General features: G+C 35.6%; 1 protein-coding gene across 19 annotated transcripts in view; it reads right to left on the reverse strand.

Annotated features, from left to right (window-relative positions):
* MYT1L (myelin transcription factor 1 like) overlaps positions 1-23,267 on the reverse strand; it is a 578,669-nt gene that overhangs the window by 550,398 nt on the left and 5,004 nt on the right. For 5 of the 19 annotated variants that reach the window (XM_037812735.1, XM_037812738.1, XM_037812726.1 and 2 more), the window contains exon 1: positions 18,127-18,417. The exons of 4 other annotated variants lie outside the window; for them this stretch is intronic. The gene's annotated coding sequence lies outside the window, so the exon portion shown is untranslated. Of the gene's footprint in view, positions 1-18,126; positions 18,418-18,727; positions 18,895-19,970; positions 20,205-20,550; positions 20,570-23,267 lie in introns of those variants that run through there. 10 more of the 19 variants (XM_037812743.1, XM_037812741.1, XM_037812737.1 and 7 more) reach the window with 6 other exon arrangements.

Consider the following 23,267-nt stretch of genomic DNA (forward strand, 5'->3'; position numbering starts at 1 on the left):
CATGACAGGCTAATTCTACTCTCAATAATTACCTTTAAAGTAAATTAATTTAGGCACATTTCACAATGACCTCAGAAAATGTGTGTACAAACATATGGAAAAATAAACTGTTATACCCTTATTTTCACAAATATAAAATGGTAGAATATTGAAATAGAAATTAATTCTACAACCAGGTATACAGCCAGGCATTAGAATGAAATTGTAATAAGCTAAATAAATGAGTAATTCATTAACTTATTAATCAGTAAGTGTTGCCTAAATATTCAGAATGCTGCAGGCCAATTTACTAAAAATGCACAGAAATGGTCTGGCTTTGTTCCTTCATGTGAGTTTGTTCATCTCTGTAAGGTAAGCTTTGGAAACGTGGGACCACGTTTCCTTTGAAATGGTGAGGAGGAGGGGTTGCTATACTTCTATTTTTGCCTGACTTCAAGACAAACTTGACTGAGATGTCAAATTGCAATGACTATGCCTGCCAGTAAATGCTGATATATGCATATTCCGGTAGCTGATGTCTGCTTATAATGAACAATGAGTTCTTTCCACGTCCCTAGAAAGACAGACAGCTTTGTGTGCTCAAATGGCTGGCATTGAAATAAAGGTAGAAACCTGATCAAATACTTGTAACTCTTTAAGAATTAAAATAGGCTCTTTTGTCTCATCTAAAACTCTGCTAAAACCGAAATTATTAATTAGATTATAGACATGGTAATCTGCAGTGATCATGTGATACATGAATAAAGTCCTTGAGAGGGGGGCCAGCTGACTTCTTTGAAGGATAAGGACTTTTATCTGAATGTCAAAATGAAGGCTCCTCTGACTTTGGAGACTGTCCAGGATGCCCCTCAATCGTAATCAGCATTGAGTCCCTTTGTGGCTAAGTATATCTATTTATTTGCATTTATTCAGTAAATTATTCAACTTACATTTACTCAGCATTTTCTGTTTGCCTGGCACTGGGCAAACAGGCTCCAGCCTCAATTCTAGGTTAAAAATGGTGTGAAAAAACCATCAATACAGTAATAGTCATCATCACAGTAATAGAGTTTGCTGAACCCCTCTCATATTTTACAAGCATTATCTTCTTTCATGCCCCCAGTAACTTTGATAGACATAATATATTTTATATTATGTTCATTTTCATGGGTGGAGACATAATGTCAGATATTAGGTCATTTGTCAAAGAAGTGGGCATTCTAAAACTAGAACGTCCCTCTTCTGATTTGCTCGTTTAACATTCTTTTGGCTAAAACCCGTGGTTCTCTGTTCTTCCACTGAACATCTTTGTTTCTTCCTGTTGTCATGTGCCACTCCTTTTAACATTTCCAAAGTACCTATCACCATTCTTAGAACAGAATAGAAGCTCAGTAAAGTCCTACCTACTGACTTACCAAAAAAAGTACAAAGACCAATGCAGTCATAACTTAAAATTAAATGCTACCATTTCTTAAGGAATGTGACTGCTCTCTAAGTTAGATTTGGATTGGGCTGAGAGACCCAATCACCCAAGCTCTATGTCACTAAGCCCCAGGGACTTATTAAAGCACGTAGACTGCAAGGAGGCTGGGTATAGACTGCAAGGAGGCTGGTATAGACTGTAAGTTGGCTGTGTATAGATAGCAGGAGAGCAGCTCTTGACTGGTCATATTTGAAAAACGTGTGTATCCTGCAAGATTTGGTTCTTAAAACAATTTGCTCCCCCATACAGGCCAAGAGGAGGTTTTAAAAACAAAACAAAACAAAAATTCAGCTTGTCTGAAAATGACCGCAGTTCATGGCTGTGTAAGTAATAAAAACCATCGCCATGGAAATGATATTTGCCACTTTACTTCTCAGATGAACAGTGTATGAAACACGATATTCCCCTAAAGAAAGAATCTCCCTAGACTACAAATGTCCACAAAGGAAAACATTGCACAACAGAGCTTCACCAAAATGCCCTAACTTAAATACAGTTGCCACAGCTGCTGGCAGTTATCTATAACCCATGTCTACTTTTTTATATTTCCCATTTGAAGTATCTCTTGAAGACACTTTTACAAGAACAAAAATTTGAGGAAACAAACAAACAAAAACACCAAAAGGTAAACTAAGGTGCTGTAGCCATACCAGATTTAATAAAATATTAATGATATATAATACTTAAATCATAAATCAGTCTAATAATCAAACAAATATCTACTGAGCACCTTTTATGTACAAAAGGTGAAATTAATACACATAAGGCATAATATTTATTTTCAAAGTGATACAATCTCATGGCAGGTAGGAAATTAATACATTCATTATCAAGGAACCTTAAAAGTAGTTGATTAGAAATTTGATAAATGAGCAGTATAGATAATGTTAGCCCCTGGAGTAGGAGGAGAGATGGATCTTGATGGGATGAATAAGGTTTAACAGAGGAAGAGTTACATTCACAGAGCTTTGAAGAGAGGATGTCTAGGTAAACCTCAACATTCCAATTTGAAAAGGTCCATTGTCTATACCCAATTGCATGTCTGTGCTGTTTGTATTCATGGTCCCCTCACTCCTTTCACTTTTATTTAATGAAAATCATTATGTATTTTTTCTTCTTTCCTTTATTCTTTTTTTAAAATTATCTTTTTTCAGCTTGCTTTCTGGAAATGAGATTTCAGGGATTACTTATTTGCACCTGTATATCTAGTAGTCTAAGTGCTTGGGAAATTTTATTCTAGTGACAATTGGAATTTAGGCTTTGTACTGGAGAAGAGGTAAAATTAATTATGAAGGCTACATATCTATCTCACAAACCCCTCTACTATCTATAAAACTCATCACATCAGAGAAGAGCCCAGACAGTAAACAGAAAGGATATTGCAAATTCCGATTAAAAATTACAAGCAGAGTATGTAAAGAATATTTCACACTGCACACTTCATTTTACTGGATCAAGATGATTTTATTCATTCCTCTATTTGACAGCTAAAATGTATCCCCTGAGCCAAATTTGGTTTAAAATAAACTGCAATGATGTTCAATATCTAAGTACATTTCCCTGTATAAGTTTAATCCAACATAGACATACTATTTAAATTACTAAAAAATTTTTAGTTTAAAAAATTATCATAAAACATGAAGGATTCTTTATTGTCTTAGGAGAAGGCAGTTCATGAGAGTGCTCTTAAAATCACTGTTGCTGAAAGAGCTAGTAAAGATGTCAAATGGTTGCATGTTTCTCAAGACTATCACTTCTTTAGTGGTCAGTGTTCATCTGTCCTGCTTAAACAACTTCAATCATCACCTTCCTTTTAGAATCAGTCAAGGCGGCATTTTAAAGGCAGAAAGGAGAGGTCAAAGGCTTCTCCACAGGGAATCTGAGAGTGGATGTCTCCTTAAATTTTGTGCCCTAGGCTCCTCTTTTGCTTCATCCTAGCTCCTGCCAGGTGACAGGAAGAATTGAGGAAAGAGGAAAAAATTCCCTTTTCAGTAGTTCAATTCAACTTCCTTTACAATCATTAACATCGATTGCAGTGAATAAGCACTCTGAGTTTGAGTTTTCAAGGGTCCTTCTCAGTTTCTTGAACTCAAGAGGCAGATACACAACTATTTATTTTTTAAGTGGTATCAAATGTCTCGAATGACATAGGACATACTCATCACATAAGTAGAAAAAGCAAAATAAAGTGTGAAGAAGGCTAAGATTTTCAAATAGGAGCCTGGACGTCATACCTATGGAATTTTTCTTCAGTTAGTTCAGAGGCAACATTATGTTTACCATAAGCCTCCTAATGAAGAAGGCAAACATAGCAAGTGCACACACTTTCAAACATTTTAAGCATCTTATGAAGTGTTTTCCATGCAATGACCAAACAAACTTACTTTCCAAAATATCAATGTACACAGTGAAACGCAAACTAATATAAGATGATCTTGACTGTTGAAAGAAATAACTTTACATTAAATCAGAACAACTTTAGAAAGTCTGGGAACAGTCACTGCAATAACCTTGAACCGGTTTATGCATTCAGTCTCTCCTCACCAGTGTAACTTGGTATCGGTGAAAATACCATAATGATGAGCTATTCATTCATGCATACATTCATTCATTCAACAAATAGTTACTGAGCACCCATTATGACCAAACTTTGTGAAAGGAATGCAAACACACGAAGAGTCTCATAAGGGAGGTGATAAAGTTACATAAAAATAATGTAAAGATAGACAATGATAAGGACAATAAAAAGACATATTGTAGATGGTCAGAGGGTTTTATGGAAAAGCATCATCTGCACTAGATTTTGAAGGATGGATAGCATATATTTACCTAGACACCACAGGAAGACACGGCAGTTGAAAGAATAGCATGGAAAATGCCAGACCAGATAGCAAATGGGGGGTGGCCAAGCTCCTCATTTCACTGACTATCTGAAATTGATTAGCATGATACAAGGATGAAAGACAGACTTCAGAATAGCTTGTGAATTATCTAGAACAATAGGTTAAAGTGTTTGGGTTTCCTACTGTATGAAATGGGAAGACCCTGTCATTGAGGAAGAAGATGCCAAAGCTGTGCTTTGGAATAATTAATCTGAAAATGAAATGTAGAATGCATTTACGAGTGTGTGTGGGGTGGGGAAAGGTGGTATTCAAGACTACTATTATAGTCCAAGAGAAAGATAATGACAGTCTTCTCTAAAGTAGTGGTAGAAGGAATGGAAAGCACGAAACATTTGGAAGAGCTATTTTAGAGAGAATTGGCAGCATGTAGTCACTGATTGGCTGCCAGATTAATTATCCCAAAGAATAGCTCTAGCCTTGTCACTTAAATACGCAAAAACTTTCAGTAATGCACCATTATCTAGAATATAAGGTGATAATCTAATCAAATACAGACTCTGCTAAGTATGATGATCATGACTTTCCATGACCCACATTTTACCTGTTGCAGGTTTATTTTCCACCATTTCCATCTCATCAAAAACGGTCTCTAAATAATTCCCTAAAAAAGCCATATGTTTCTTAATATCATCTTATTTTTGCTGCCTAAATTTTCCTCCTCTCTCATTATTTGTTGAAATCCCACTTTTCCTTCAAGGATTGTTTTAAATATGACTCTTTTCATGTTATCACTACACCTAATCTCTCCTTCCTTTGAGAAATCAAAGCACTTTATTTATAGTTCCTTTTCACTTTTTTTTAGCAAACTCCAAATCTTTTATAAACTTATCTATTCTTCCCTATTTGTCTATAAAATTTCTGAGAACACAAGCCAGTTCTGATTTATTTTCTTATAAACCACAACTAACATGATAAAGAGTTGGTTGAAAGAATGGATGAAAGAATAATTATATGAATAGTCATATGAATAACTTTCAGATGAAAGGGGACTGACAGCAAATTTCCTCCACCCAAGTAACCAGCAAAGAAAGTTGAACAAAAATAAAGAAATTAAAAAAAGTAATAAATTTCCTCCTCCATCCTATCTTAGATACATTATACCACTTGGGTTAAAGGCTGAAAGCTGACATCTGATTTTACAGCCTCTACCCATGCTTCAAGCCTCTTGGTTGTTGTTTTTAGTCACCCCAGACACCCTCTCTGAACATGGCCAATGGGGTATGGTTTCAACACTACAAATGACAAGTGAGAAACTTAAGATTTTGATGACCAAGATCACTTACAAAGCAGGAGACATGGCTTATGTCAAATCCAGATTTATGGTGCATAATAATGAAGATATCTACCATATATTTTGTTTTCTCCAGACCACATCACCCAAATGTTTGTACCCAACCTGTAAATTATATGCCTGAGGTATCTAAACAAGGAAATGACTGAGTATCCTGGATCAGGTTACTGCCTTGCCCTATCTAATAAACATTCTCTAATATTCTTTAAGTAACATGGAAAGGGATCATGCAATTTGAGATCTACAATAAAGTATACCAAATGGATATAAACAGAGAGTCCTAGAAATGTCTTTCTTTCATAAAACAAAGTACCAGATGATATTATCTAAATAATGAGGGCAAGTCCACTACATCCTGCAAATTCACAGACCACCACTCAAGTTTCAGTTAAAGTGAATGGAGTCTTCTGAAGTTGTCCATACTCAGAGGAAAGGAAAGGCCTCCAGGGCCTTCTAATCAGTTGCCTGGACTGCCTCTTGGATAGAGATGCATTGCTAGAAGACAGGGAGAGTTGACAAATGGGGAAGCATCACAAGTCCTTTATTTCCACCAATTAAAAGCCCAGTTCAATTAAACATATATTGTGTGCCTACTTTCCTTCCGTCTTTGAGGGCTCCTTAAAGGCACCATGCTGTACAAGATTAGAAAGCACACAAATTATACAAAAAAGCCTGGATCTTCGGTCTAGGAATGGCTAACCAAGTCAGCCAGCAAAAATCTCTCTGGGATACCAATAAAGTAGTGTGCAACAGTTTCAATTTCCTAACAGGATATGTTAAAACAGTTTGGGATTCCAACATTTTCTCATGAGTTAGGTTCTTTGGTTAGCTCATGTCTTAGCTTGTAATGCATAGAAATCACAGTGCCCAAGCCCAGGTACTGCCTGATCTAATTGTGTGTGAAATCACATTGCTCTGCTGCAAACAAATTCAGATTTATGGACGACAGTGGAGGCGACTGCAATTCTAGGCCACTAGTGGAGATTTTACTTTTAGCAGTATCTCCAGGTACTGGATTTGGAAATAGGGTTATGGGAAAGTACGGAATAAAAGGGAGAATAAAAGGTACAAGGCAAGAGCTAAGATTCCATTCCTGTAAAATCACCTGGATGTCCCTGGTCATCCCTTTTCCCAACATTCTTTGACCCTTAGATGACTCATCTCCTTTCCAACTGCTTCTAACTTTGGCTTCTGACCACGTTTTCTCCTCTTGACCACTAAGAAGCAGAACTCCAATAATTTACTCTCTCTCGCTCTTTCTCTCTCTCTTGCATGTACATGTATGCAAAAATGTAACACTTCTGAGGGACACTAAGGGTTTTTTTTTTTTAATTAAATTCAGTTTTATTGAAATACATTCACACACCATACAATCATCCATGGTATACAATCCACTGTCCACAGTATGATAACATAGTTATGCATTCATCACCACAATCTATCTCTGAACATTTTTCTTACATCAGAAAGAACAAGAACAAGAATAAAAAATAAGTGAAAAAAGAACACCCAAATCATCCCCCCATCCCACCCTATTTGTCATTTAGTTTTTATCCCCATTTTTCTACTCATCCATACACTAGATAAAGGAGGTGTGATCCACAAGGTCTTCACAATCACATTGTCACCCCTTGTAATCTACATTATTATATAATTGTCTTCAGGAGTCCAGACTGCTGGGTTGGAGTTTGCTGACACTAAGGGTTTTAACTACAAGTAGCTCTTTCAGTAGATTTGGCTTCTACTTTCTATCCCATTATCCATTTTATTATATTTTTAAATTTATTTTTAGATCCTGTAGTGGTAGAGGCAAATCTGAATCAGACAAACCAAAGACAGAAGGAAATGTTGATCCCACCCAGCGTATTTCATCTGGAAGGTGTGGGAGGAGCTTGATATAGGATAGGGCATTTGAAATGAATCTTGATCGGGATTAAGGGGAGTTGGGAGGTTCTATTCAGAATAAGGTTAAGAGAAGAGAGGAAGAAGACCAGAGAAACTAGCAGTCTGTAGTTGAAGAGAAGCAAATTTCTTTGACTACTTGGTGAATTAGTGAATGGTTGAGTGGCTTTTGAAAAGAATGAATGAAGCAGAGTACATAAATCACAGGTGGTCTGGGCACTGAGGAGAAAAAGAAAGAAATGGAAACAGCAATTAATTTAGAACCTGAGAAAATTACTTAAACTTCCGCATTCCTTTCAGAACATATGCGTATTAAGGATTCCTATTCCACATTCACTATAGTCAATAGGTTAAATCAATGAAGAAAGGGTGAAGGAAGTAGGTTTTTCCTAAGTATCCTTGATATAGTAATAACATTTTTCTGGAAAATCAAGCCTATAAAATTCAGTATGTTGAATATTTTTGAAAATCTCAATTGATATAAAATGGAACTTTGAAACTGAATGCAACCAATGGTATACAGGCCCTTTAAACTTGTTTTCTCAAATGTTGCTGTCTTAACTGTGCTCTGGAGGTGCAGTGCTTTTAAGAATGAGATCTCCAGTGATCACCTGAAGTTCACTAAGAACTTTAATACCTTATTAATTTAAGTGGAATCTGGAAGCAGACAATAAATCTGATGTTGTAAACAAGATTTTACTTAAGAAGGTTTTAAGTGTGTAAATTAACTTGACAGAATTTTTTTTTAAACATTAAAAATTGTGTAAGAAGGAGGAAGTGTGGGCATTTTTCCTTGGAGTCGATCTAGGAAAAGATGGTAAGTTATATTCTTCTGGATCTTAAAGAAGCCTTTGTCATGGGGGGAAGGGTGAGGGGATGTATTTACTACTACAATAATATTGGCAAAGGGTGTGGTTTCATAAAACTACTTTGGTTCTTCCCAGAAAAAAATTAAGTAAGAAATATTATTTATATTTTTGGTTTTAAGTATAATATTCATTCTGTGATCCACGTATAAATTTGATATTAGCATAAAAAATGAGCTATTACTAAGTTGAAAGCCATATTGAAGCCTGAATCAGGGCATATTTATATTCATACATAATTTCATAAACATTGTTTGTTGGGTCCCAGTCCTTACTCTATTGTAGACCACATTTAAAATTTATCTCTATAACATTCCTTTATTTGTGAAAAAAAAAGTCTATACTCATACATTGAGACTCCCAGAGCAAAGAAGAAATAACCATTTCCATTTTTCTTAAATGTTTTTAATCATTTTATGAGAAATCTTATGAATTTATTTTTGAATCACACAAAATCTAACATCTTTCAGTAAAAACAAATAAACATCTAGACCTCATATTTAAATCATAGTATTAAACAACATGTATTTTATGACAGTTTTTAAAAGCGAAATACTCAGAACTTTCAAAATAGAACTGCTAAACCCATGCACACACATGCATTTGTATGTATAACCCCCCAAATGTCAGTGCAAATCATTTCCAAATCACAGATAATGTAACAGAATGAACAATCACATAGTATCAAATATCATTCTGTAATGACAATTCAGAACATGTCTATTCATTACATTTACTGTTTTTATATCATTATAGAATGCCTTCTTTTTTTTCCTCACATATTCAAATTATACTCATTTTCAAGATACAGCCCAAATTCTACCTCAAGAAGTTTCCAAGGGTCACCTGACATTAGAATAACAAATAACAGCTCACTCTTCTGTATTCCTTAGTGTAGGCATTCTTTTGAGCTGGCCAGCATAAAACCACCAAGGTACATATGACATTCCTTCTAGCGGTTTGATTACCCATAATAATCCTTTTGATTTTTGCCTCTTAAACTGTTCTATAGTTGTGCCTTGTGTCCCCAACTAGAATGTCCCTAACTAGATTGTCAAGTTCTAAAGGATGATGGTTATGCCTTCTACTTAGCTTAAAGCTTGTCTCCCAGACATTCAGTAATTGTTTGGTCTATTGAGGACCATTGTTATCAGCCAAACTAAGTATGAAATTGTAGATAAAGAGAGTTGACAAGTATATTCTCATTTTATAAAAATCTTTGCATTTGGGGTTTTTATTTGTTTTCTTAAACAGTATCAACTTTTATGATCTGAGCTCTTTAATGGGTATGACAGTTTTACCTTTTGATGATTAGGAAGATAAAAAATAGGACCTACTACAATTCTGTAGACCCTTGTGGGCTTTAAATGATAGACCCCATGAATAAAACATTCACTGCTGTGCATTTGCTAACTATTAGCGGTCATTACTATTGCTATCATGGTGTTTTCCTCATAGTCTATTTTCATTAGTTTCTCAATATAACACATCAATAGTTTAGAATTGTATTTGAGAGTGTGTGACTCTCTGTCACTTAACATTCCCAAATATTTGATCTTCTGAAAATATGATTTTATTAGCCGGTGCCTCTTTACAACCTCCCCTCTTGTTCTCTCACTTTAAATTAGAATTGGAAATACTTACGTGGTATATCTTAAGCATATCTATAATGTCTGTTATTTTTTTTCTTTGTTCTTTCCTCCTTCTTCTCTACACTTTTTGTGCTTTCATTTCTCTATCTCCTTCACCCCCCAGACACCTACTCAGTGACCTTTCTTTTATTGCACCTTTCCATTGCTTCTGGTATTAGAAAAGTCCCACTTGTAGCATTTTTAGTTCTTGAAAGACTATCAGTTTATTAAATAAAACATATCTTCATCTAACTTTTCACAAAAGAACCTCTTTGGTAGCAGCTACCTGGAAAGGTTTCTCTGACTCAGGTGAGAAGGCTAAGTTTCAGGTCTGACAGAGAGCACTGTCTAATCTGGCATATATTGCTTGACTTCTCTGTCTTGTTGCTCTTTCCCACAAGGAGGATAACTGTTTTTCTCTGTGATATTTGGAAGACAATATTCAACCTACTTTTTTAAGTTGGTGAAGAACATATCATTAGATATGCTGGTTCACACTTAGTATTTATTTGTACCCATTAGTTCTTATTTGTCCTTTTTGGGTGACTAGTGCTCTAGGCTATTAGAAGTAGGACATGGATTGTATAATAGCTTTTAGCTGCTAAAAATGTGCTCTTCCTTAACCTGTGCATACCCTGGCTATTACTACTATCCAAACACTGCCTTTTGAAAATAAAGGTAAGTATCAAGCCAAGTCATATTAATTACATATACTTTATTTACCTACATTGTGATAGGTTAACAGTACATACAGTAGTCAGATTGCATCAAGAGAAGCAAGGCAGTAATAATACAGCCAGATATGATTTTTGTTGGGGAATCTCATGACATAGTTGCCATTATGGAATAATTATGTAAAGCAAAATAAAGCCATAGTCATAAAATAAATAAAATTAGCAGAGAAAATAATTTAGGAGAAAGTTTGGTGTCAGCTGTCAGTTTCAGTTGTCTGGGTTTCACACACAGTGAAGGGATTTTTCTAGATGATCAAGAAGCCATTAATTATATGAATTGTATCTCATCTGCTGACTTTAGTAATCCTGAATCACATCCCATCAATCAAGCAAAGGCACCAACTCTGGATACTCCATTTTGTTGGCTGTTACATTTGCTTTCTGTACTTCTCTGCCAAATGACAACTGAAAAAGAGAAGTAGGACAGAACCTAAAATTCAATGGTCCTACCCCACCTTTATATAGTAACACCTTTTTGTACCAGTCCTTGCATGAAGATGTCAAACATATAGACTCGTAGAATATTAGAACTTGAAAGATTTAAAAAATTATGAAGTCCAAATCCTCCTTGTAAATGAGGATACTGAGATGTGAAAGGTTGAAATGGTTTGTTCAAAGTCATCACCAAATTACAAGGGGAGCTGAACTAAGGTAAGACTGAGGTCCTCCAAACCTCAGACCTGGACTACTTCATGTGACCTCTGTATCATTGTCTAGTTTAGCTATTGATGGAAAACCTCACTCAGAAAATTAAAAGGGCAAAAAAAAAAAAAAAAAAAAAAAAAAAAAAAAAAACAGCAACAGCTAAAATGTTTAATATTAGGTAAAAATCCTTTCCTAGAAGTTAATGGAAAAGAGAAGTATCACAGTGTCACTGATCATTTTTAATATATGGAGAATGACTCACAAATGTGTAGCTCATGTGTAATCTAGGTGACATAACCCAACCAGGCAGTGTCTCTGATTGCTTGGAAGAGGCCAAAAAACTTAGAGAAACAATTCTTAATGATCCTCATGGCTCTGCCCTTAGTTAAATAAAAATCCAGGAGCCAGAGCAAATAGGGATGGTATTGCCAACTAAAAGAGTCAGTGGTGTCATATATATCCAAACATTTTCCCAGTCCTGGAGGATCAGAACAGGAAGACAGGAAGGAGTTAGGGAAGGTGTCATACTGGAGGTAGGAAGAGAAGTGTGGAAATATTGCCTGGACTTTTCATGTAGAAGCCCATTTTTCTAATGTGAGAGCCCAATCATCAACTCCCAACTTGCAGCAATGCCTTTGAAGCTAAAAAATTGGTTTTAGCTGCATGTATTGGATTTTGACAATGTAAAGCACCAAATGTAAAATGTTGCTGGTTATGATACTATTTACACACATTCAGGATCTAAACCTTAGAATGTTGATATTTATAATTTGGAATATTTATCCCAGGCTGAGCATATTTTCTAACTTATTTGAAATTTAACATACACATATTGAAATGTCATGTGCTAAAAATGAGGAGTTACCTTTTATCTCAAACATTTTATCGTCTTCTCAGTCATACCAACCCCTTTGATCAGGTACTGTTTTGATCATTAACTTTAAAACTAGATGAACAGGTGGCTCAGCCCATTTGTAAACAGGTGTATTAACTTGTCCCTGGAGAACAGATCACAACATTTCTTGGCTTGCACTGTCGATGTGGGTCTCTCAGGGAAAAGGACTGTTTTTGAGCTAACAAAATCCCAGTAACAGCATATTAACTAAAAAACATTTGGTGTGGTGAAACTACCTCCATTCTTGTTCTCAAGACTATGAAAAGAACTACAAAAAGACATTGGAAGCTTCAGAATACAAATTCGGTGGAAATTTTCAAATGTTAATTCAGTACACAATGTGCCACATTAACCAAAGGGCAAATAATAAATTGGTCTGAAATTTAGCTCAGCAAATTATCGAAGATTTTCTTTGTGTTATATACCAATATCTAGCACTGACCAGCATTTCTCACTTTGCAACTCGGGTGTTTCTGTTTTAATCAAAGACACACGGCTGCTTGATTGAGCCACTTACATTTTCAGGCTCTGGGAAAATTCAAACCTTACTTTCCTTTTGCAGGATTTAATTGCAAAAATCTTAATTCTGAACAGGCAGGTATGTTCAGTGAAGTCAGATTCATTGGAAATGGCACCTATAGTCATCTGAGTAGTCTGAAATGCGTGGCCAATTTCTACTTTGAATTCTCCTCTCCTTCTCCTTTTGATGCCTCTGCAGCCAATGGCGAGCAGGGGGAATGACCAAGCCCGCTGCCTCCTCTAGCTGCCTGCACTGTGCTAGTATTGCTTATGTCACAGACAAAAGTCAGAAGCGCGTGGGCATCAACCAGGGGGATCTTCCTGTTTGTTTGGAGGGTGAATCAGTGCATCTAAGGTTTATCCACACTGTATCCAAATATTCTGCTGTTGATATCTGGGATCAACAGCTTTGAAATTGCAGCTCGGAAACTGCAAAACAGACAGCTGACATTTCCTGCCGCGCTTTCCTTAAAATAGTGTTTTATTTACTGTTTCATTTATTCTCAGGTAAGCAAAAGCATGTTTCAATTCTCACCCTGTATACAATAGGGGATGGCTAACTTATACACAGAGACCACTGACAAGTGAGGACCCGGCTATCTCGAACCATCAAAAGGTTTAGATTTTAAAAGAAGGCAATAAACCCAAATCGTGTATTTAATTAAGTAAAGAAATATGAATGTACAATGCTGTGCAACTGAGAACTAATTTTCAGAATGAACTCCAGGAACCCTGAAGTATTAATCACCCAAGAAAGGATCATCGAAGTTTATTTTTATTAAGTCAAAAAAAGTGGTTTAATATATTTAAAAATATATTCAAGAAAAAGTAAGTCTACAAGCATTTGTGACCAGCCTTGATCAGAAATTTGTATATATCTCTGTCTCTATCTCTATCTCTGTCTCTATCTCTATAATCAATCTATATATATTGATGTTTGGGGCAGGAATTTATCTTAACTGGTTCTGTCCCTTTTGGCTCTGCACATAGTAGGTACTCAGTAAATGCATTTTGTATGAATTAATGGTGCTAAGAACAAAGGCAGGAACTGGCTTTAAAAAGTCATACCTTCTGCTTTAACTTTGATATTTTTCCATCCAGGAGAAAATGGTAAGGGGAACCCCTGGCCTGCCCACTATTGTTGCTTACTACAGCTACTCTTGTTAGCAAACTCTCTTAAAATGCACAGTCTAAAAATAATTAATAAATTTGCAAGTAGGGTCAGAAGGAAGGAGAACAAAAGAGAGAATCTCTATCCCAGCAGCTGAAAAACCCCACTGGGGTGAAAAAGATAATTCCCTGATTTTTAACCTTGAACCACCTCCCTAGAGTTAAATGCAAAAGCCCCAGAGCATCTGCCCTCAGCGGTCCCCGTGTCAGCAGTTTGTCAAAGCTCATTGGTGGGTGTTTTATTTTACTTTCTTTTGTAAAAATTGGACTTGGGAAAGTGCTCAGACAATGAGAGGGACAGACAGGGTTAAATTCATAACATGGTACTTATTCACACCACATTAGCCAAAGGAACACTACAATTAGGCATAAAATTTTATGCCTCTGATAATATACTCCAAGCCCTAAAAGGAGCCAGTGAAGAAAGGAATTTCCCTTAGAAAAAAAAAAAATTTTAAAAACCAAACCAGTCACTCTTGAAGACAAACAACATAGCACTATTCTGCTATTTCTCACCATTTACTACAACACTACAGGTTATGAGGTCAGGAATAGGTTTGAATCCAGAAACAATCATGGCCTCTCATATCGTCTACCGAAAAATCAAAACTGTATAATATCTCAGTTTAACACACCCAGTTGCTCTATGTTCCCAAGTTATTTGCAAAGTGCAAGTGATCGCTGTTTCACGAAGGAAGCCAGCAAGTCTGTCTGCAGAAAAGGCTTACACAGATGAAACTCCAACCAACTGCCATTAGCACAGACACCAGGACAATTCCATTTTTTACCATCCCCTAGTCTTATAATGCTTTCTTTCCTGCAAGTCTCCTTTCCTGCAACTGGTGATGAGCAACACTTTCCATGACCCAGACAACAAACAGCTGGATAAGTGCCAAAGGAACATACATCCGTGGTACACCGTGCCCTTTTTAATCAACTTCCTAATTTAAAAAATGCCATGCTGGCATGAGGTATGAAGGGAGTAGGCTTGAAATATATCACAAAATAGCATCCCCTAATTCTGAGGTTGTTGAAAAATCTGTGTTCTTACAGATGTTTATGAGTTTTCCTGATACAGAGAAAGAATCAATTTGCTTGTGCCTGGCCCTCAAGACATATTAAATTTATCCTGAAGGAAATGGGTTGCTGAAAAGCTCTTGCCCAGCTGCATTAGGCAGGTGGGAGTTTCAGTGAACCAGAGGGTCCACTAGCAGATGCAACATTGATTTCCGAATGTTCGCAATCTACTAGACAGTTCCAGAGCAGACTTGATTTGATGTCTCTCTATGGGGTGCCCTCCAGCCTTGATTATTTCCACCACCATTCTGGCTAGCATTGTTTCATGGCGACAATTCTCCGTGTTTTTAGCTTCTGTTCAGATGGCACAGACTAGTGGAATACATGTTCAAGGCAGGGACAATTGGACCAAATTTAAAGTCAGTCTTTAAGAAGTGTTCATTGTTTCAGGGCCAGGGAAGTAGCCCCTGGTGTTGAGAGGAAATGCTGACTTAAATAAACAAAAAAACTATTCCATTCAGTTTCATGAAAATCCACTGTTCTGATGCTAGGTTGAGATAATGGTATGAAGGCACTTCTCTGAACAGTGGCTGAGCCCGAAATCCTATAACGAAAATGTGTGTCAATGTACTACAAGGAATCTCCCCACCATTAATCATTAATTTCTGAGCTGTTTGATTTGGAGACCTATGCCTAACATTTCACATCTGAAAATTTCTCGGGGAAAAGTCCAATATTCTCGAGGTAATTTTCTTTAAAGCAAGACTAGTGTACTATCTAGGCATTCAGATTTTAGTAAAAGGCTGTCAAGTATATAATATTGAGTCAAAGTTCCTTTCAACTATATTAATGATTGCACGAATATACCTAAAACAGATTTACATAGTACACATACTAACCCAGCGGCTCAAATATTGTAACCTCATACACTACATCTTCATCTTGATAGTTTTTAAAAATACATATATTCATGCACTCACAGGAACATTGAAAAGATAACTATATTATTACCCCCAAGAGTGCAAAAATGCATCATAGTACAGAACTCTAAAGAAAAGAAGGTCAAATAAAATTTTGAAAGAAAAAATGTTTACATATATTTATTAACAATCACTGGGAGCACTACTAAAGCAATGGAATATGTAGCACCCATGACACAGAACAGACCCTGTTGAGATAATAAATGCCCCATATACCAACCACCACTCTCCACACAGAGCAATTAATTCAGTGTGCCCTGATATTTGGGATCTCATTTATTGCTGAGAAAATTTGCTATGAAAGGCTTTTTCTTTTCTAAAGTTGATATTGAAACTGAGGGCCAAATTAAAAAAAAATTCCCTTAGAAATCACATTTTCTGTTAGCCCAGTCAGGTACACATCTCCACGTTTCCAGCTCTGGGATCTCTCATTGTCTTTGAATACAAGCCCTTCTCAACTCAACTGTGCCTGAGAACTAATGTGACAGAAAGTGGCATGAAGTAACTCTGCCAACTGGAAACTAATATGACATAATTTTGGTCCCTTAAAAAAAAAAAAAAGCTGTACTATACCTCTGAAAGGCAGCCAAGCACAAAGAAAGAATTGTGGCTAGGTAACGCTCAATATTTCCTTCTGTTTTTAAATGGACACATTGAGGATAAAAACTGAATGCTGATATTTTACCCTCAAGAAAGTTATGCACTAGCATAAAACTAAATGGAGTTATTTTAATAGCATAAAACTTGGCTCAACTCTAAAATGAGATATAGCAATGGAAAATAATATAATCATTTCTTTGGGTAAGAGTTCATGAATATTTGAGATCATTTTGGTAATTAATACTGTTAGAAATAAAATTAAAAAAACACTCAATTGTTTTCTCTTTCTAGTTTACCGGCAAATTTGAAAACGAAATAGAAAAATATTTGATTCATTGTATATGTATATATTTATATATAGATATATACATTGATTAAAAAATAGAAAATTCACTAATTATGCAAAGAAGCTCAGTGGGAGTGCTCAGAAACTTGAAGTATGAGGAGAGAAGTGATCAAAACAAAGTGTCAGCAGCACCATATGAAGGGTTAATATGTTTTGCAATATGTTATGTTTGAGGTTTTGGTTCATTGAAGGTAGTTTTTTTTCTCTCTTGGAAATACGTAGTTTTTTTTTTTAATAAAAGAAAAACAAAGAAAAAGTTGGATTTTCTATCAAATATTCACTGTCATTGTCTAGAGCAAACATCTCAAGTGTAGCAACTCTTAAAAAAGCCTCAAATCAAAACAAAATAAAATCATTAAGTGATGTTAAATGTTCAGAAAACCATAAAAAGGCATTTAAACAATAATAATTTTACCTTAAGTTTTACCTTAAAAGCAGATGAAATAACTAGGTCAGTTAAAATGAAAACCTTGCCTTAAAGACAGTAGAAATTGCTAAGGCAGGACAGAACTATTTATCAGTGAATTCCCCGAGATGGAAGTATAGAAGTATACTTAGCCAAATATTAAAACACCCCTATTGCAGTAGTACAGTCATAGAATTATATAAGAAAAATGTGTCACATTACAAAATTAAAATTCTAGCAGGATTTTTTGCTACTGTCACAGAAAATCTTCAGAAGACTGATTTGTAAAAATAATCTCTCCTTTTTTCTTCAAATACCTAAGAGTATCAGAGTTTTGCTAATTTTAATATTTCTAATCTGCAGATTCTACAGATCAAGAGAAATTTCAGTCTTTAGTAGGTTGCTCGTAAAATGAGCTAAAATCTTCCAGCTAGGAAAAATATATACCAATCAAAACTAATTATGTCTGGGCTTTAATTGAAACGACATTTGCTAATTTTGCTGGTCTGGATTTGCTGTTTCAGAAAATATTAATTAAACACATTTAATAATGGCTGCTGTAATTTTCTGAAAACAATAATCACTAAACAGTTAATTTTCACTTCAGACATATGCACAGGAAGATGAATGAAGCGGCTCCCCCAAACCGGCAACAAATGCCTTTTCTTTTGTTACTGACCATAAGGAGTTGAACTTTGTTCCACTTTGGGAAGAGGAGCAAACACTCAGGAAACAACAGGGAGAACAGGACATATTTACCTTGAGAGAATGTCAAAGAGAAACGTGAAGAACAGCAAAACAAAGTAGTCCAAATGAATTATCTCCTTCTGCAGTCCAATTTGGCACCTTCAGATAGGCCAGAGTCTGACAAGCAATCACTCCAACAGCAGCCACCCCTGTCTTCCATCTTAGAGATTCACCCAGAAAATTTACAAATCTGCTTCACGACTACAAAACTCTCCTAATGCTTTTGAACGCCCACCATTTGTTCTCCATTCATCCAATCAACTTTTCACTGCACATCTTCTCTTTCTATCGGCGCTCAGACACGGGGCCACTTCTCATCTGTATGCTAATTATTTTGCCACATGGACAAAAGTAATAATGCTTTTAGACAGGAAACTAACAGGGCTGAAGTCGAAGACGGAAATTAATAAGTTGACACCACTAAACGACAGAAAAGATGGGCATGCGTGCAGCTCCCTGCCTGATGGATCAAGTGTAGCCTCCATTTAAAGCAGCAGACAGACAGGCGATGGGCTACAAAAAACCCTGCCTGGGTTGTATGCATCAAGCACAAGTTCCCTTAGAGACCACATTACTGCAGCAGAATAAAATCAGTAGCATATTGCTGACTTACCCTGTCTCAGGCTGCATCCTTTAAGCAATACAAAACATATCCATTTCCCCAAGTCCTAATATGTGGGAGAACTTCATCGCTGAGCTAGGAATTTTTCAAGCTATAGCTGTGGATTAAACCAATAATTTCTAACCTTCCTGTTTATTAAGCTTGCAACAGACAAGATTGGGATGTATGCTGTATGCTTCTTACATTGTACGCACAGGCCCCTAAATCTCTAGAGCAGAATGTGTATCATGTGCAGTGCTGTATTTAATGTAATAGATGAGAACTGTAAATACCAGAGTCAGGCCGTTAACAGCTACCGGCTAGGTAATATATCTACAAATATCTCCTCTATCACTGATATTATGGTAAATTCATGCCGTGGCCAAAGAAACCTCACAAAAGTCATCTGAACCTACAACATTTTAAATTGTACTGCTCCTTAACATCAAAACAAAACAACAGGAGGTTCCAAAACCTCCTCTGCCTTTCTTAAAACAAGAGAACAGTTACAGAAGAGTTAACTCCAACTGATTCTTAAAATCTGTTTCGGGTCTCCAACAACACTATATTCTGTTTCATTATGAGCTTTGTATATCATTTTCTTTTAAAACAAAAGACACAGAACTATTCATTTAAGAAAGTTAAACATTATCAACCTTTTAGTGTTGCTTGAAGAAAAAAATCAGGAAAACTTTCTTCTGGCAAGACAAGACCCAATACAATTTTAAAAATACAAAAGAGAACATAGATATATGGCTTTTATTAGCATTTTTCCAGTAAAAATAAAAAGTGCTGATTTTTTACATGGCTTCTCGAGACAAGCAATAAATGATTTTACTTTGGTGGTAACTATACCATTCCACTCTTTCCAAATCTCTCTCTTATAACACCACTATGAAAGGCTGCATTAAATCATAAAGGCGACTTTAACACTTCCCCACCCCTCCTCCATGGAAACGAGCCTTTCATACACAGACTCATGTTTAACAACAACTCCTGGCAGCATGCAGATATATCTTATGCCCCACAATGGTACTGTAATGAAGAAGGTTCCATTGTTGGCTCATTTGTATAATAACCATGTGATTTTAAGAAGTGTACTGATTTGTAATCAAATAAAAACTGAAGAGAGTCAAGCATGCAAGGAAACATTATTTGTGGAAGGACCCAGAAAACATTTGAAATAATTCTGAGTTGCAACAACCAGACAAATTAAAGATCATCTTTAACCTTTAAAATGAAAGGAAACAGGTACCTTTTTGTAGAAGAGCTGGTGACCATCCAGCAAAATCCTGTTCAGCAGACTATTTCTCCACACACACAGGGCTATTGCTGCCATGAAGAAACCATCACACATGTTGATTGCATTTCCCTATATATTACCATTCTCCTAACCCTTATCCTCCAGAGCCTTCACACTGTTAGCTCACTGTCTACAGTGCTAGTCTAAGGCTTCTTAGAACCACCAGTCGTGATAAACCACTGCAGGTTTTCCACAGAAGACAATGCTGACTGTGGTTTCCGTGGGGAGGACCGACACAGAAGTAGTAAGTTAACAAGAACACCTTATTCTAGCTCTCAAAGGTAATCCCTCTTGCCTGACGTGTTGAGACCAGACATGCTGGGGACGACAGAGGTTACAATTCCCTTCCCATCTAGCCCTGCCAGAAATCACTGCAGTCTGAAATCCAGACAAGCATAAGAGAATATCCTGTAACATTCTGAGTCTTCTTACAGCGATACCCCTTACACTTAAACTAAAATATTTTCTTCCTCCTCTTAACTTTTTGGATAATCACCACATGGGGAGTAGGAATTTTTTTTAAAAGACATACATTTTGGAAAAATTTTCCCAACAGAACAGTCCAATATGGCAATGTTTATCAGGATTTCTTCATATAATAAATAAGCATTTGTGCATTCTTTCTAGTTTTATAACACCTGACTTAAATTTTCTCTGCCATCTCTGATTACTTCTACAGATACCCTGAGGACTCATTATGATGTCAAAGCTCAAAACCATTTCATTGTGGAAACATGCATAGAAAAATCATTGTGTGTGCTTGAACAATGCAGGTGTGAAACACACAGAGAAAAGAGAGGGAGGCAAAAAGAGACAAATAGGGCTAGAGTTAAAAAGAGAGGACAGGAAAGAGAAAGAAAGAAAGGAGAGAGTGCAAGAGAGAGAGTGAGCAGCAAGGCAGAAAGACAGGACAAAAAGCATACTCCAAACTGAAACCACATTACATTGAAACATAGCCTACTGATGGAAAAAAATGTATAGCTATTACCTTAAGTAATCTGGTACCAAAAAATCATGCAATAAATTATTGTAAAAGTAGAGTGTCTAGTATTATTTCTTGATACAAGCTTGGGTCCTTAAAGGAAATATTTTATGTGTAGGGTATGTCAATTTAGAATATTTTTTAGACATATGCTTTTTAGATATGATTTCTCTCCCCCCAATAAAACCTATACTATTTTGGTCTTAAAGTTTGTGGTATCTTTATTTTTTAAGTTCAGTTTGGAATAAGTGTAGAAAATATCAGGTATAATACAGTGGGGAAAAATCAAGTATGATGAAACTTAACTTGATAAAAAATATCTTTATTAATGTCAATCATTTTCAAGTCTTTGTTCAAGTTTGTTCTATTACTCTTTTCTGAGGAATATGCTACTCACAGTTTTCCGGAAAAAAAAAAAAAGAGCAAACATTTATGAGGACTCTTTTAAAAACTTGAAAACAAGAAAATCCATACTATTATTGCAATTAAATTTAACATAGGGTAATTTAGATAAGAACTTAGCAAAACTGAATATCTCTCTTTCTGAATCTGTCATTCACTTTCTTCCTGGACAGAGTTCTGGTGAGACTTCACATCAAAGTAGACTTTATGGCAAAGTACTAGATACATTTGATTGGAAATTATGGTCTTAGACTAAAGTGGACACCCAGCTGAGCCAAACAACTGTAAGGCAAGGTGGTCATTACCAAACAACTTCTTATTATTGCCTCTTACTCCACTCAGTGGATTTTTTACATAAAATATTTAAAGGTAAATAAAAGTTTAAGTTGTTTGAGTTAAAAATGTATTCACTATATAAGTAAACAATGGCTTTTTGATGATAGGAAGTATTTTCAAAACAATGCTTCTCCCTCAAATTATGTTGGCTTGTAGGTAAAGTTGGGTATCTAGTTTATACATGTGACTTTAAAAATATTATTTATTTAAAAAATGAACTTTTACTGGGAAGTCATTGAATTTTTTTATCATACATGTGTGGATTTTTAAAAGTCGATTAACAAATGATGAGATTACGAACTCTAAATATGAGTTTTAGGCATCATTTTAATGAAAAGGAAACTTTCAAAAGCTTTGAAATTGAAAAATAACTTTTCTTTTCCTTAATCTTTGGAAAGTTTGCATAGAAAACTGATACAAACATTAGATAGTGAAATAATTGTATATATTTAAAAGTAAGGTATGAAATGTAAACATTCTAAGACAGTAGAAAATAAATAAATAAATAAGGTAAAATATGGCAGAAAGAAACAATTAAAGCAGTACATGTAAAAAGGCTCATTCTCTGAGCATATCCACATATTTCTAAAATCATGCTTATACTATTTCTATAATCCCAAAGAAGACTATGCACTCATTTTTCTTTAGGAATATTTGTACAACACTCATACATGGTCACAAATTATTAGACCTTAAATATAGATCTCACATAAAGCTAGATCCAACACATATTTATGAAACTAGCATAAGTTCTGCTGAAAGGTACAAGTTTAACTTAAGAGAAGTTGAAATTTATGTGTCTCATTTACTTTATGCCTTACTGTAAGATCAGATAATCCCAGTTCATCTGTTGACACATGAAATTATAGTAATAATTACTTATATTTGGACAGAAATTTTCCGTTTGATACACATGCCAAAAGAATGTTTACAATTTTTTAACTCACAATTACACAAGTAATTTTTAATGAATTTGTTGGTTTGGATTTTAAAATAGGATAAAATTTTAATGTAATGGCAGCTTGAAGGTATTTACAAAACAAAAATTTCAGGCATAGAGATTAGATATCTTTGCTGTCACCACTTTCAAAACATCAAATTGTGACCATAAAACCTTTTCCTACTTCTATCTCAAGGAGCATAATCATTAAGGTGATGAAAGTGAGCCATTTTCACATTGCCAGTAAACTAGTAGGAAGTCAGTCACTGCTGAATGTAATTGCTATCAGCAGCGGACAGCTCCTGGTGCTGAAAGGGAAAGGCAGAGAAACCTCTCTCACAATAGCTCACTCAACCAGCCTTTGAAAAATCACAGCAAAACTGAATGAGGTGGCAAGTGCTCAGGCTGAATAGCACTGTCTACAGAACAATGGCAACCAACTCCAAATCCTACTATAATCACATTAATGAGATTAATCAGTGAATTAACAGCAGTCAAATGTCAGGGAGGCAAGGAAGAATCCAACCAAGATTGGTAATTAACTTTTTTTGGGGGGTGGGGGAGGAGTACAGGAAGAATAAACCCTTAT

Source organism: Choloepus didactylus, chromosome 20 (assembly GCF_015220235.1).
Source record: "Choloepus didactylus isolate mChoDid1 chromosome 20, mChoDid1.pri, whole genome shotgun sequence".
In the NCBI taxonomy this organism is placed as follows: domain Eukaryota; kingdom Metazoa; phylum Chordata; class Mammalia; order Pilosa; family Megalonychidae; genus Choloepus; species Choloepus didactylus.